Raw genomic sequence first — 14,344 nt, forward strand, 5'->3', positions numbered from 1 at the left:
TACCAAGAAATGCACATTTCCATCACTGTCTGTCACCTATGAAGAGAGACCTCCCATTTGGACCCTGGAATTAAACTGTACATTAACTAGTTCTTCATTGGAGATTAAGGGAGAAATTGTTAGTTATTATCAACATCCCTAAATTTGGGGATCTTAGTTTATCGCCTGATGGTAATACTTAAAACTTCTTAAAATACTTAAGAAAGCTCAGCTTCAAAGGACCAACTTAACTTTATTCTTGGTCTCTTACGTGGGTGTTGGCAAAGCCGTTGGCTCTTGTGACTCCCAGATCATATTCTTTCCACTATAAAATTGTGATATTCGTTTAACAGATATTTTCTAAAAGCTTAAATGTGGCACAGTAGTTCTTAAACTTTGGAAGCTGACCAAACTGTGGTCCTCCTTCACAAACTGCCCACACAGGCACACAAGCACGTGCATGCTTTCTTACATGATTTTGCACTTATTTCCAGGGAGTTCTGGAATGTAAGACACCCATTCATGGATCCTTCACTGACAGCCGCTCATGTAGATGTGGGTTCAGGGTAAGAATAGAATATCAGCCGCTCCAGTGCTGATTTTCTGAGGATGGTGGCAGAAAGGGCTACTTTTCCAACCTTGCCACCTGAAGATCAAGGACGTCTTCTTCCCAAGAAGTCAAAAATCTTTTTGTTTGCTGTTTTAACCACAGCCAATACCTTAAGATCGAGCTAGCCTAGAATAAGCAGCCGGTCCAACNCCACAGAAAGTCTGAAAAGAGGCTGAGATGGAATATGCCAGAAATTTGCCAAGACGATTGTTGCTGGCCTCGCATTCGGCCTTGGCTATGGAAGGTGTGAAGCAGCAAGCAGCTCAGGGACGCGTCTCTGCCATGTGCTACCAAGACTGAGTTTTGTGGCAGGTGGTACAGGAATTTTTTTTTTCCCACTCGCTTCTTAAAAATGTCTTCCGTAAATCTCGCCCTGGCCTAGGAAGGCCCTACATAAGACTTCGAAGCCTTTGTTGCCCAGGCCCCTGGTGTGGCTGATCATGGCTGTTCCAGCCCAGGGGAAATTTGCTGCCCTCGCTCACAGGCGTGATGGGAGCATCACGTGCTACCACTTCCCAGGCCATTTACAGTTTAAAGAAAGCAGGGCTTGGCCCAGAGGTGGGAAGCCTCACTGTCTATCACTACAGCTCATTATTCCTCCACTTTTTAATCTTCAAAGCTTTTTCTCTTACGTTCTCTAATTTTACCCTCACAATAGAGCCTGGTATAAATTATATTTATCCCTCTTTTACAGACGAGAAAACTAAGTCACGGAGAGTTTAAGCATCTCGTCCGGGAACGCACAATGAGCATAGAGTGGGAAGACCTTGGACGAAGGGTTTCAAGCCAAACATTTGTTTTTCTACCACTGAGCGCTGCCTCCTACGCCAGCGAGAAAGGGTATTTGTGGCCAAAACTCTCCTGGTATCCTTTGCTGACTGCAACCACATTAATGGGATTCTCACTTTGTGCAAGGTGCTATGCCCCAGGAGTACCATGTCACGCCTTCAAAGGATACTAACAGAGGAAGGATGTGAAGGGTCGGAGGTCTGGCCATTGTAACTATTCTTCTCCTTGATCCTCTAACATAGATTGTAAATGTGACTGTCAGAATCTTCCTCTTGAGCTCCCTGGCACAACTCTCTCTTTTTAAAAAAACGTCATGCCAGTTACTCCACAGCCTACGGCGTTTATGTGTTTGGAACTGGGTGTGGGAGTGGGTGCTGGGCTGGGGAGTGGGGAGGAGGGAGACGTGGAGAAAGAGGCCAGACAGCGGGTAGCAGGCCCCGCAGGATTCTCGAAGCCTTTCCTCCGCCCTCTCTCTGCTCCTCACAGGGCGTGACAGTATTAAGGAACATTCCTGAACCACTGCGGAGCTGCTGTCTGACAGTGCTAGAACCGCCAACCTTGGTCTCAGGCATTTGGGGCACATTCTTTAATTTGTCCTCCGGGAGGTGGGTAATTGAGGGTTGTGAGCGTCGGGCAGTTATCCAGCATCTTCCTATCCTGCACGTAAGAAAACACGGCCCTGCGCTCGCCTCTCTGCCGTCACCAGCCTCGTCCCCTTCCACAGGCCACATTCGTTCACGCCACATTTAATCGGGAATAAAAAAGACTCTTCGTGCTCGTGTTCTCCTCTCCGATTTCTCACCTGCCTTTCCGTTTCCTGGGGGAGGTGTGTGACGCTCCAGTGCGGCAGCCCTCGCCGTCCACTCGGTGCCGCTTTGCCACGTAAACATCTTGCCTTCGAGGAGCGACACGTGCCGGCCGGGCCTGGGCCAGCCCTTCTGCTTCGGTTTTAGGAAGGCGCCTCACGTACCCAGCCTGAGATTTTCTTGCCGGCGAGCGAAGGCGGCACACATTCCATCGGGTCTTACACTGCAGCCCAGTCTCCCGTGGCGCACAGTCCGTCACCTGTCGGCTCACGAGCTGTTTTACAGAAAAGCCACCTGTGGGGGATGCCTTTCTTTCGCCGCAGACTGTGACTCCCGCCTCGCCCACCTGCAGTGGGCCCTCACCACCCCATCGGCAGAGGGATGCGAGAAGGCGTCTGTTCTCGTTAGCTGAGGACATTATCCTTTATTAGTCGCTGTTGTTTAGGCTTAATGTTGACAGGCACTCGCATCTTTAGCTTCCCAACTACCTTACTAGGTAGGGGTATTTTTGTCTCCATTTTACGGATGAGGAATTGGAAACTCAGGTTGAATTGACTAACTTACACAGGATCACATGGTGTTATAGCTGGGAGTGAAATACAGACAGACTCTGTCAACCATGACGCCAGGGGTAGAAGTGGCTGAAGTTTCCAACAATGACCCAAAGGATGTGTTTCTCCTTATGGAGCCTTGTGGGGTTGAAATGTATTCCTCATGTCTCACGTGTGCAGGACCTATAACTTTTTCTTTTAAATAACAGGTCTCAGCTTGCTCATTTCTGATGATCGTGTGTGTGTGTGTGTGTGTGTGTGTGCGTGCGCGCTCGCTCGCGTGTGTTTGTGTGGGGTGACATTTCGGAGAAAATACTTAATATAGGGAATGTAATCTCTCTTGGCTTTTACTCTAAAGTTGAAGCTCCCTAACAGAACTCATCACCCTTCCTGGGAGTTTCTCCTTCCTCTTCCTCCTCCTGAAGACATCGTCTGGGTACAGACATGGGTGAGGTACCTTCAAAAGAGCAGAGGGACACAATGGCCTCCAGTGCAGGGGTCTTCCTCTGACTCATCCCTCGCCCTCCATGGAGAGGCCCAGGTTCCTGGTCACTGGGGTCCCGTGTCGGTGTCCCCAGAGTGTCACTGGTTCACCTGTCTGTTAGATTGTATGCCGGGCGTTCTGCCGTCGTCTCCAGGTATAAGGTGCTTGCTTTCCCGCTCTTTTGGTCCGTCAGGCCTCTCGGGCGCTTCCTCCACCCAGCGCTGCTGTTTTGCTCTCATACGTGAGGTGCTCTCAGGTCTTCCCTTGGCCATTGCTAAGTCAAGCCAGCGTTACACCTTTCTGAAGTTCAAGTTGTTCTGAAAGACTTTTACGATCTCCCAAATTGAAAGAAGTGGAACACAAGCCACCCGCCAACCGAAACCCACCCAGTAATTATATTCCGGCTGTGAGTTACAGCCTCCGAGACAGCGGGAAAAGGAAGTGGCACCATTTGTACCTGATGCCATGTCCAAAGCTCCTCCCCCATCCCGACATCCAAAAAGTTGAGACATCTCTCTCGTGTCATATTCCACATTCTTCCCTGCCGTGTGATCTTTCCTCGTGTCAGTTCTCCAATGTCTGGCTTGTTGCAATCATAAAATCCTTTGATCACTCTACAAAACTTTTCCTTTCGCAATGTGAAAGCACTTGCTTTGAGACTACTGGCTGACTGTAGGCTTAAACAATTTTATTTTGAAACTCAAAGCCTAGGAAATGACTTCTTTATGAGAGAGGAGAGGAGGCATCTGAAAAAACACAAAGGAAAGGGCCTGCAGAAATGACCGACTGAGCCGGTGAAAGCCGTTCTCTCCCCTCATGCTACCCGGTGCTCTCCAGCTCACATGTTTTCCCATAGCTACCTCCCCCACCTCAAGGACTCTCCAGCTCACATCTGTTGATTCATAGCTTGCTATCCAATTAATGTTCTTATCTCTGTAGCTGTGTAGGAATAACAAGACTGTGTAAAACTGCTTGTTATGTTGCAATTAGAGCTCACCTTTGGATAGGAATCCGCTGAGCAGGTGCAGGCATCCGTAAGTGCTGCTCCCTGCTTATAGCCTAGGAGTCCCGTCTCTCTGTTCAAGAATCCCATAATGGTGCTGATAATGCCAAGGTCGCGGGTTCTACAAAACAAACGACCTGTTAGACCGGTGGTCTGGAGATTCCTCCCCCTTGCAGCCCCCCACCCGAAGCTCCCCCTCCCATCCTGAGTCATGAGGCACACGTGAAACCTCAGATAAAGGAATCACGCGCCCCTGGCATGGACACTGCGAGGGTTTATAAGCTGTAAGAATCTAACCAAGAGGAGACCGTGCTTTGAGTCTGTCGAATGCCCCACGCTCTCTGCTGGCAATAAATTCCGTCCTCTAATGGAGTTGTCTGAGCGTCCACGTTCCTCCGTCGGGTGTCGCTTCCTGCGACACTTATTCTCAGTGGCAGTGGTGCTACCTTTGCCCTGAATGGATGAATGCCATGTTTTAATAAGCGCGAGGTAGCAGGGCAGCAGATTTTATAGGGGTTGTAAAATTTATCAATTTAATATTACTAAAGATATTATGTCCTCTAATCATGATGACATTGCATGCTTTTGAGAAAGTAGGGGAAGGGTTAAAGGTGGAAAAGTTACTTAGATATGATTTAATTATGCATGATGTACTAGAATCCCAGAGTTGACAGTAGAGAGAATATTTATGACAAGTTCAAAGTGGGTAGGTGGCAGCCGTAGGCTGGTTAGACTCCCAAGAGATGAGAGTGCAGCTGCAAACTCAAAAGCATTGTATACGCTACTTTGTATTATTAAGTGATTAAATAACCTGATACCGTACATCTCTATCCAGCAAACCCCTCCTCTCTCCACCCCGCTGTATGCTGACGTTTGTTTGCCTGTCTGTAGCCTCTGCTGGGCTATGAGACTCAAGGGTGGCAGTCACGTCTTCTTCGTCTTTATTATCGAGCATCTAAGAACAGTGTTGGACACATCAGCATTTGTCAAATGAATGTCCCATGCAACAAGAGAACGCTTGGATAATTCCGAACGATGTCTCACGAATTGTAAGAATTTAGAAAAGAACTATAAATTTGTAGTAAGACGAGAAGGGACAGTAACAGTTTCAGGGTCAGGTTAGTACAGAACAGGGAAGAAAGTGAAGTTTTTGACCATTTTTACAATGTGCTCCCCACACCCAGGTGCCTGCCACTCACAAACCGGCTCTGGACTCCTGATGGTCTGCTGGGGACTCATGTTTTAACCTCCTGGGGTCCATTACAGTGGACATAAGACAGAGCAGATGTGAGGTGCTCCCAGGTCTTCCCTTGCTGTCCGGTCAGGGGTCAGGACGTTTCCTGCACTTGGTCAGAGCCAGCAGAGGACCTGGCTGAATCTCAACACCCTTAAAGACACACACACGAGATTGGAACTGGCAGGACTAGATAGCAGCCCAGAAGGTTAAACCAAATGCTCCCTCCAACACACAGAGTCTGGAAGTACGTGTGTGTGTGTGTGTGTGTGTGTGTGTGTGTGTGTGTGTGTGTGTGTGTGTGTGTGTGTGTGTGTGTGTGTGTGTAGCGAGCGAGCAATTTTTTACAATTTGGACTAAATTCAGTAGAAAAATCGACTTCTAGTTTGTAAAGTCTTGGGTGGGTTTGAGGGAGCCTGTATTCCTCCCCAGCTGCCAGCAGGCGGCGCTCGTGCTTCAAGGACGGCTCCTGGGCCGGCCTGCCTGCTGGCCGGAGCTGGGGTGGAGGTCAGAGCGGCGATGCCCAGGTGCATCAAGTGGAGAGAGATGAGACGCAGATCTGATGTGGGAGGGAAATTTTAAAGAGTACTCACTTCTCTCAATTGTTACCACTTGGGTAAAATGTTTTTCGAAAGGTAAAAAACGTGCGCCATCTAGAACGAGTCCATAACTAGCCAACATCTGCTTCTTTCCACTATTTTCCACACAGGAAAAAGCTTCTTCCGGCAAAGTGTGGTTTTTATTGGAGTTACATGCTTTTCTGAACTGCGTGTTGGAAGAGGCTCTGTGACATTTACCAACGAATTTCTAAGTGCTGGCCTGGTAACTTACACCAAATGTGCTTATATAAATGAAGCTCGAAAGGAAGTGGATCAGAGTTGGCTTTCGTGAAGGTGGAGACTTTGCTTTCCAAAGGTTTCAGGAGGGAGAGGTCAGGCGTAGGTAGCCTTGTCGGATCCTGCTGTGGTAAACGGGGCAGTGTGTTAGAATCAGGCTGTCGGAGCAGGTGCGTGCGCGCACACGTGTTTGTGGATGTGCGTGTGTGCCTGTGTGTTCTCTGAACCAATAATTGAGGCTCGCTAAAAATTCTCAGTAGAAACTGCCAACCAGCCCACCTCTCCAGCCCCAAAAGAAAAAAATAAAATTTATCACAAGCATGGAGAAATTCTTCAGGAGAAAAAATACCATTGCTTGCTTTTTCACTGATTCAGGAGACGGTATATCAGAAACAGAATAATAGCATTCTTAAAAATGGTTTGTTGTATCATTTGTTTTTTTCAATAGTGAAAGTTTCTGATACCTTGTGTTAAAGCATCCATGCTTAAATATTTACTAAAATTTAGGAGAAAGTAGCTCATAATTCAAGCATTTTCCTTTCTTTACGTCTGAAACTTCCTTTAAAAGCAGTTTGTTGACTTAATATCGTTTCAGAAAAAAAAAACAAAGACCCACCAGTGTTTTTACCAAGTTTTTCTTATTGAGCAATAGCTGAGGCTGGTGCAAGTGAACTAACGGTTGGGGAGTGGTGCCATCTAGCGGTTTGACTAGGAATTAAGAGGTGGCTGACAAGAGTAACATTTAAAGTGCCTGGGGCTTCAAAGCATTTGGGTGAAAGCAAGTGAATTAGGATCCCGCCCGCTGGCGTCCTTGGGCTCCTCTCACCAGCTTTGGGGACTAGCCTTCACTTACGTGGCTCAGCTTAAGTTTTTCCGCTTTACTGAAGTTGAACTTATGCTATGAAGGGGACGCATTAGACTTTCCAAAGCCACTTTTTACTTAGTGTGAATGGGTTTAAAATCTCGTCCTGACATTAGTTTCTGATAAAAGGAGGTGCTTCCTGGAACCTGGGTAGGGAACCAGCATATTGGGATCAGAACAGAAGCCTGAGAGCAGACTGGGAAAAGAGAGAAGCTTCTCGGATGCAGTAGGAGGAGCTGTTGCTTCACCGTCCACTTTACTTGGCCTATTTCTGAAGGTTTTTTTCTTTCTTTCTTTCTTTTTATTTTTTATCCAAAAACAGAACCACAGAATTTTTCTTTGTTATATGACCTGAAACAGAAAGGTTTGTAAACCAGTAGGGTAGAATCATTCTTAAAAGGTTGCATTTTGCAGAGCTGTTTATCTACTCTAGTAATATTTGTCATCGTCTACAGCAGCTTCCTGTGACAGGCGACCTTCCCATTGCAATCAAGAGATGTTTAGAAATCTTTGGCAAATACACCCTTTCTTTGTACAAGAAGTTGGTAATGTATTTCCTGATTTACTTTATTACTAGTGGTCTTGAAGCAATGAGACCTACTTTTTGATCAGTAAACTATTTTTCTTAATAATTGCAAATTTCAAGGAAGCTTGCAACAACTATGTATAGTGATAGAAATCAACTAGACTTGTGATCATTTTGCAGTATGTACAGATATTGAACTGTTATGTTGTACATCTGAAGCTAATAGAATGTTATATATATCAATTATAGACACACCTTGTTTTATTGCACTTCACGGATATTGCGGTTTTTGGTTTTGTTTCTTTTTTTTACAAATGGCAAGGCAAGACCCTCCACCAGCAAAAAGATTGACTCGCTTTATTGCAGTAATCTGGAACCGAACCCTCAATGTCTCTGAGGTATGCCTGCATATTAAAAAAAAATAATAATAATTGCAAATAAAGTGAGAGAAATGAGAGCCTTTATCTTTATTTGAAGTATGTTGACATATAGGATGTAGATGCACATGTGTCGTCCTAGAGAGGTGAAAGGCTAGTGCTACAGCATCTGGATCACCTGGAATCAGATGAAACCCATTCACGTCTCAGCTCAGCTCCTACCTAGCTGTGAAGATCTGGGCCAAGTGTGAAACTGTCCTGAACCTGTCTGTAAAAATGGAGCAATATTACCAATCACAGAGGGATTTTGTGAGAATCACAGGCGGTAACGTGGGTCAAACACTTAACACTGCTTTACTGTACGATGGAAACAGACAAACCCTCATCACTTACAAATGTTGACCATTTTGGTTCCGAAGGCCACTTCAGTGGAGTCTGGCCCTGTAGGAGCCCCAAATCTTCCTTATGTCACGTGTGAGCCGTCACAGAAGACAAATGGTATTTGTAGTGTGGCTAAGTTATGGTCAATAATTTGGCTTTGACGTCACAGGTAGGAATTTGAACCAATAAATGACCTCTTCTACAAGGACATGGCTGTCTTCAAAAAGAATTCTAGTATCTTCTTACGCCAACTTTGCAAACTTTTTACCTGCAGTAAGCAAAACGTTCTGCTCCTGTCTCTCCTTTCCTTATGTGTGTGTTTGTATACTGGTGGTCTCCCCCAGGTCTCTGAGGCCCTGATATTTCATTTGCTTTTAATAAAAGATAGGAAATGTGTGCCATCTAGAATAGGACCATAACTAGACAACATCTGCTTCTTTCTAATCTTGCTTTTCCACACAGGAAAACTTCTGGCAAAGTGTGGTTTTTACTGGAGTGACACGTTTTTCTGAACATTGTGTTGGAAGCTTCTTTGTGACATTTACCAACAAAGCTCTAAGCGCTGGCCTCACACTTTCAAACTCTTTCTTCTGCCTGTTGAAATGTGCCAGAGTCTTCTAATGAATTTTTCATTGCATTTATTTTACTTTTCAGTTCAAAAATTTCTATTTTGTTCTCTTTTGCAATTTCTTTCTTGTCACTGATAGTCTCTGTTTGGTGAGGCGTCATTCTCATACCTTTTAAAAACTTCTTTAGACATAGTTTCCTTCAGTTATTTGAACATATTTAAAAGAACTGATTTAAAATTTGTCAGTGTAGTAGGCTGAATAATGGCGCCCAAGGATATCAGGTCCTGATACATGGAACCTGGAAATGTTACTGCATTCGGAAACCAAGGGACTTTGCGGATGTGCCAAAGTTAAGGACCTGGAGATGGGAGGAGAGTCCACCTGGACTCTCCAGGTGTGCCCTAATACAGTCACGAGTGATCTGATCACGGGGAAGCGGAGGGAGATGGGACACTGCACAGATGGGAAGGTGACGTGAGGAAAAAGGTAGAAATTGCTGATGGCTCGGTAGCAGAGTGGTCTCAAAACCTTTTATGTTATCTTAGATGAAAATGTTCCCACATTTTTACCAAGTGAGCATAACAGCGTTCTCCAGATATGTAATCGGTTACGTTTTTTTCCCACACCACCATCACCTGACTGCTCAGCTAATGCCACACGTTCTAGTTATTTGTTGTTGTTGTTGTTGTTACTGTTGTTTTGGTCATAGCCTCACCCCAAATAAAGGAGTGCATTTCTCTAATGGTTGAGATAATGTAGCTGCTGTTGCAGAAAAATCCTCCAACTGTTAATTCCTTAACAAACGGTCGCTTACTTTCACCCTTGAAGCAGTGCATGGAGGGCAGATGCGTCGCAGGGGTCTCTCGGGCATTCCCGCTTCACACTGCGGCCCAGGGGTCCCCGCGATGCCAGTTTGCGGCTCTGTTGGGCCCAGAATTCTCTGAGTAATCGCAACATAGTAAACACACGGCTTGAAAGAGTGCACGATTATTGAAAAGGCATTTTTGGCTGAGCTTGGGAGTGATTCTCATCTTTTCTGCCACATTTCATTGATTTCGTTGGCCAGAGCTCAGTGACTCGGCTCCAGAGAACTTGGGGTAGGAGTGGAGCAGGGGTGGGGGCGGGGAGCGAATGCATCTAATCATGCATTCAGTTGGAATACAAAATGAGTTTCGGTGACCACAGTGGTCTCTACCAAGCAAACGACTTCTTTTTCATGAAATGCCACTTTTTTTTTAACCACATTTATTTAAATTGTACAATTTTACGAATTTGAATGCATGCATAACTGTGACACCATGAACACAGTTAAGACAATGAGCATATCTATCGCTTCAGTATGTCCCTGGGTCCCTGTGTAACCTAGTTCTTTCCCATTTCCCATAACGGGGCAAACACTGATCTGCTTTCTGTCAGTACAGATTAGTTTGCATTTCTAGAATTTTACGTAAATGGAATAGTAGAGTATGCTGGTTTTTTGGCATTTTTCATTCAGTGTAATTATTCTGAGATTCATCCATGTAGTTGTATGGGTCAGTGGTTTGTTTTCTTTGCTGAATAATATTCCATTACATAGCTATATCACGATTTATTATCTATTCATTTGTCAGTGAATATTTGAGATTTTCCATTCTTTGCTCTTACACATAAAGGTGCTATGAACATTTGCGTACAACTTTTTGGGTGGACATATGCTCTTATTCTCTTGAGTAAATACCCAGGATCATGGCTGGGTCATATGGAAGGCGTCTGTTTAACTTCTAACGAGGTGGGCACGTATTTCCCAACCGTTTTACATTTGCATAGCAATGTGTGAGAATTCAGTTGCTTTATATCCTCATCAGCATTTGGTGTTATCATCCTCTTAGTGTGAGCTGTTCTAAGTGAGTGTGTTGTGTTACATATCGTGGTTTTAATTTACATTTACCTAATAAGCAGTGGTGCTAAGTGTATTTTCATGGGCTATTTTGCCATCCATATAGTTAAGTTGCTTAAACGCCTGTTCAATTCTTTTGCTATTTTTTTCTTTTTTTTTAAATTATTTTTTATTTTTTAATTGCAGTCGGCATACAATATTATATTAGTTTCAGGTGTACAACATAGTGGTTAGACATTTATATAACTTATAAAGTGATTACCCCGTTAAGTCTAGTACCCATCTGATCCCATGTATAGTTATTACAATATTATTGACTATATTCTTTACACTGTACTTTACATCCCCATGACTATTTTGTAACCACCGATTTGTACTCCTTAATCCCTTCACCTTTCCACCCATCCCCCAACCCCCTCCCATCTGGCAACCCTCCTTATTACTGAGCTACAAGGACCTTTAAGAAAAGAGATGCAAGTCCTTCGGCAGATGTATGTTTGGCAAATATCTTCACCCATGCTCGCCCTGTTATTTTTAAACTTCTTAAGAGCAAATCATTTAATTTTGATGAAGTCCAGTTTATTGGTTTTACTCTTATAGTTTGTGCTTTTCGTGTTCTGTTAGTACATCTTTGCCAAATTCAAGGTAACTATAAGGTTTCCTCCAAAGAGTTCTTCTGGAAGTTTTATAATTTTAGTTTTATATTTAGGTTAGTGGATTATTTTAATATATGGTGGGAAGTAAGGATTGAAGTTTATTTATTTGCATCTGGTTCCCTAATTGTCCCAACATCATTGTGTTAAAAGATGATCCATTCCCATTAATTACTTTATCAAATTTGTCAAAATTCAGTTAAACATATAGAAGTGGATCTTTTCTGGATTGTTATTTTGGCGAATCTGGGCCCTTTGAATTAATGTCAGGAATAGCTTGAGGTCTTTTGAATTAATGTCAGGAATAGCTTGCTAGTTTACACGCACACACACACATGCACGCGCACACACACACATACGCTGACTGCTGCAGTTTTTATTGAGATTGCATTGAATCTGTAAATCGATTTGGGGAAAATTGACATCTTAATATCGAGTTTTCTAATCCATGAATATGATATAATCATTTATTTACTTCTCATTAATTTTCTTTTCTAGTGTTTTGCAGTATTCAGTGTTTAGGTCATACATATCTTTTGTCTAATTTATTCTAAGTATTTCATATTTTGATACTATTATAAATGATATTGTGTTTTAATTTCACTTCATAGTTGTTTCTAGTATATAAAAATACAATTGATTTTTGTATATTGACTTTTCATTAAAAAATCTTGCTAAAGTCATTTATTAGTACTCGTAATTCTTTGGTGAAATCCTCAGGATTTTCCACACAGATGATCATGTCATCTGTGAATAAAGACAGTTTTACTTCTTACTTTCAGGTATTTTACTTGTCTTACTGCATGTGCTGGAGCCTTCAGTACAGTGTTACGGAGAAGCAGGGAGAGCAGATACCTGTCTTTGTCCTTGGTCTCTGTTCTGGCCCTGAGTTGGCCTTTCGTAGAAGTCCAAAGCTTGAGGAAATCCCCTTCAGTGATGCTTGGCTGAGGTTTCTTATTGTGAATGGATGGCGGATTTTGTCAAGTGCCTTTTAAAATTTTTTTTACATCGATTGAAATGATTTTATCATTTTCCTTGTCTAGCCTCTCAATATGGTGAAACTCGATATGGTTAATTTAAATATAACATTTTGCTATTTTCTAATTTTCTCATCTGCTCTTTGGTCCCTTTTCCCTCTTCTTGCTTTCTTTTGAGATAGTTGAGTTCTTAAAAAATGATCTCATTTTATCTTCTTTTTTGGCTTGTTAGGTAAACTCTTTATTTTTATAATAGTTGTTTTAGGGTCCATTAGCTATGACTTTATCTGATCGCAGTCTATGTTCAAGGAATATTGTACCCCTTCCTGTGTACTATAAGAAGCTTAAACAGTTTATTTCCATTTCCTTTCTCAAGACCTTTGTGCTGTTGTTAATATGCATTTTACTTCTGCATGTGTTATATGTACCACAGATCATAATTATCTTTTTATTTAAAAGTCAATTATCTTTTAGAGATAGCTATAAAACTAAAAAGAATGTTTTACCTTTACCCGCGTATTTATATCTCTGGTTTCCCTCATCTTTGCGTAGCTCTCAATTTCCTTCTAGTATCATTTTCTTCTCCCTGAAGGACTTCAACGTTTCGCATATTCGAAATCTACTGATAATGAATTCTTTCGACTTCCGTACTGTCTCACAAAATTTTTATTTCACCTTCATTTTTGAAAGATATCTTCACTGGAAATAGAGCTTTAAGTTAAAACTTTTTTTCAATTCTTTGAAGATGTCGACCCATTATTGTCAGTCTTATATTCTTTCCAACAAGAAGTCTGCAGTCATTTATTTAAATGTATTTTTTTCTGTTTGTGCCTGTTCTCTCTCTTTTTAAGATTTTCTCTTAATCACTGATTTTATTCATTTTCTTATGATGTGCCTTGGAGCAGTTTTATTGAGCTCAGGGCTCATTGGGATTCTTACATGTATGGGTTTATAGTTTTCATCAAATTTGGAAAAATTTTGGCCGTATTTCCTCAAATATTTTTCTAATACCTTCACTTCAAGGATTCTAATTACATATATATTTGACATCTTGAATTTATTTCACAGCTCACATTGGTTCATTTTTTAATCCAGTCAGTTTTCTCTCTTTTATTTTGGATTGTTTCTATTGCTATATATTCATAATATTTTTCCTGCCTTGTTTATCTCCTTGTTAATCCTATTTTTCATTACAGACATTTACTTTTCATCTGGACTATTTTTCATAACTTCCATATCTCTGTTTAACAGTCTCGTGCTTTATTCTACCTCCTTGAATTTCTGCAATGTAGTTGTAATAGATGTTTTAATGTTGTCTATTATTTTTAGCATCTGATTTCATGAGTTCATTTTTATTGATTGATATTTTTCCCTCATGATGAGTCATAATTTCCTGCTTCTTTGCCAGCCTGGTAATTTTTTATTGGATGACAGACTTTGTAAATTTTACCTTGTTGGTTTCTAGGTAGTTTTGTGTACATTTCAGCATTTTTGGTATTTGTTCTAGGGTACAATTAAGTTATTTGAAAATAGAGTGATCCTTTCAAAGTTTGAATTTAACGTAGGATCGGGGCAGCCTTCAGTCTGTTGCAGGAAGTGACACCTGACGGAGGAATTTGGACGCTCAGACAACTTTGTTAGAGGAAGGAGAATTTATTACAGGCAGAGCGTGTGAGGCTTTAAACAGCACAAAAGCATGAGCTCGCCCTGGTTAGATTTCTTACAGGTCATAGACTTCTGCAGTGTCCATGCAAGGGGCATGTGGTTCCTTTGTCTGAGGTTCTACATGCACCTCGTGACTCAGGATGGGAGAGGGAGTTTGGGGCAGGGG

Source organism: Pteropus medius, unplaced genomic scaffold (assembly GCF_902729225.1).
Source record: "Pteropus medius unplaced genomic scaffold, Ma_sr-lr_union100, whole genome shotgun sequence".
Classification (NCBI taxonomy): Eukaryota; Metazoa; Chordata; class Mammalia; order Chiroptera; family Pteropodidae; genus Pteropus; species Pteropus medius.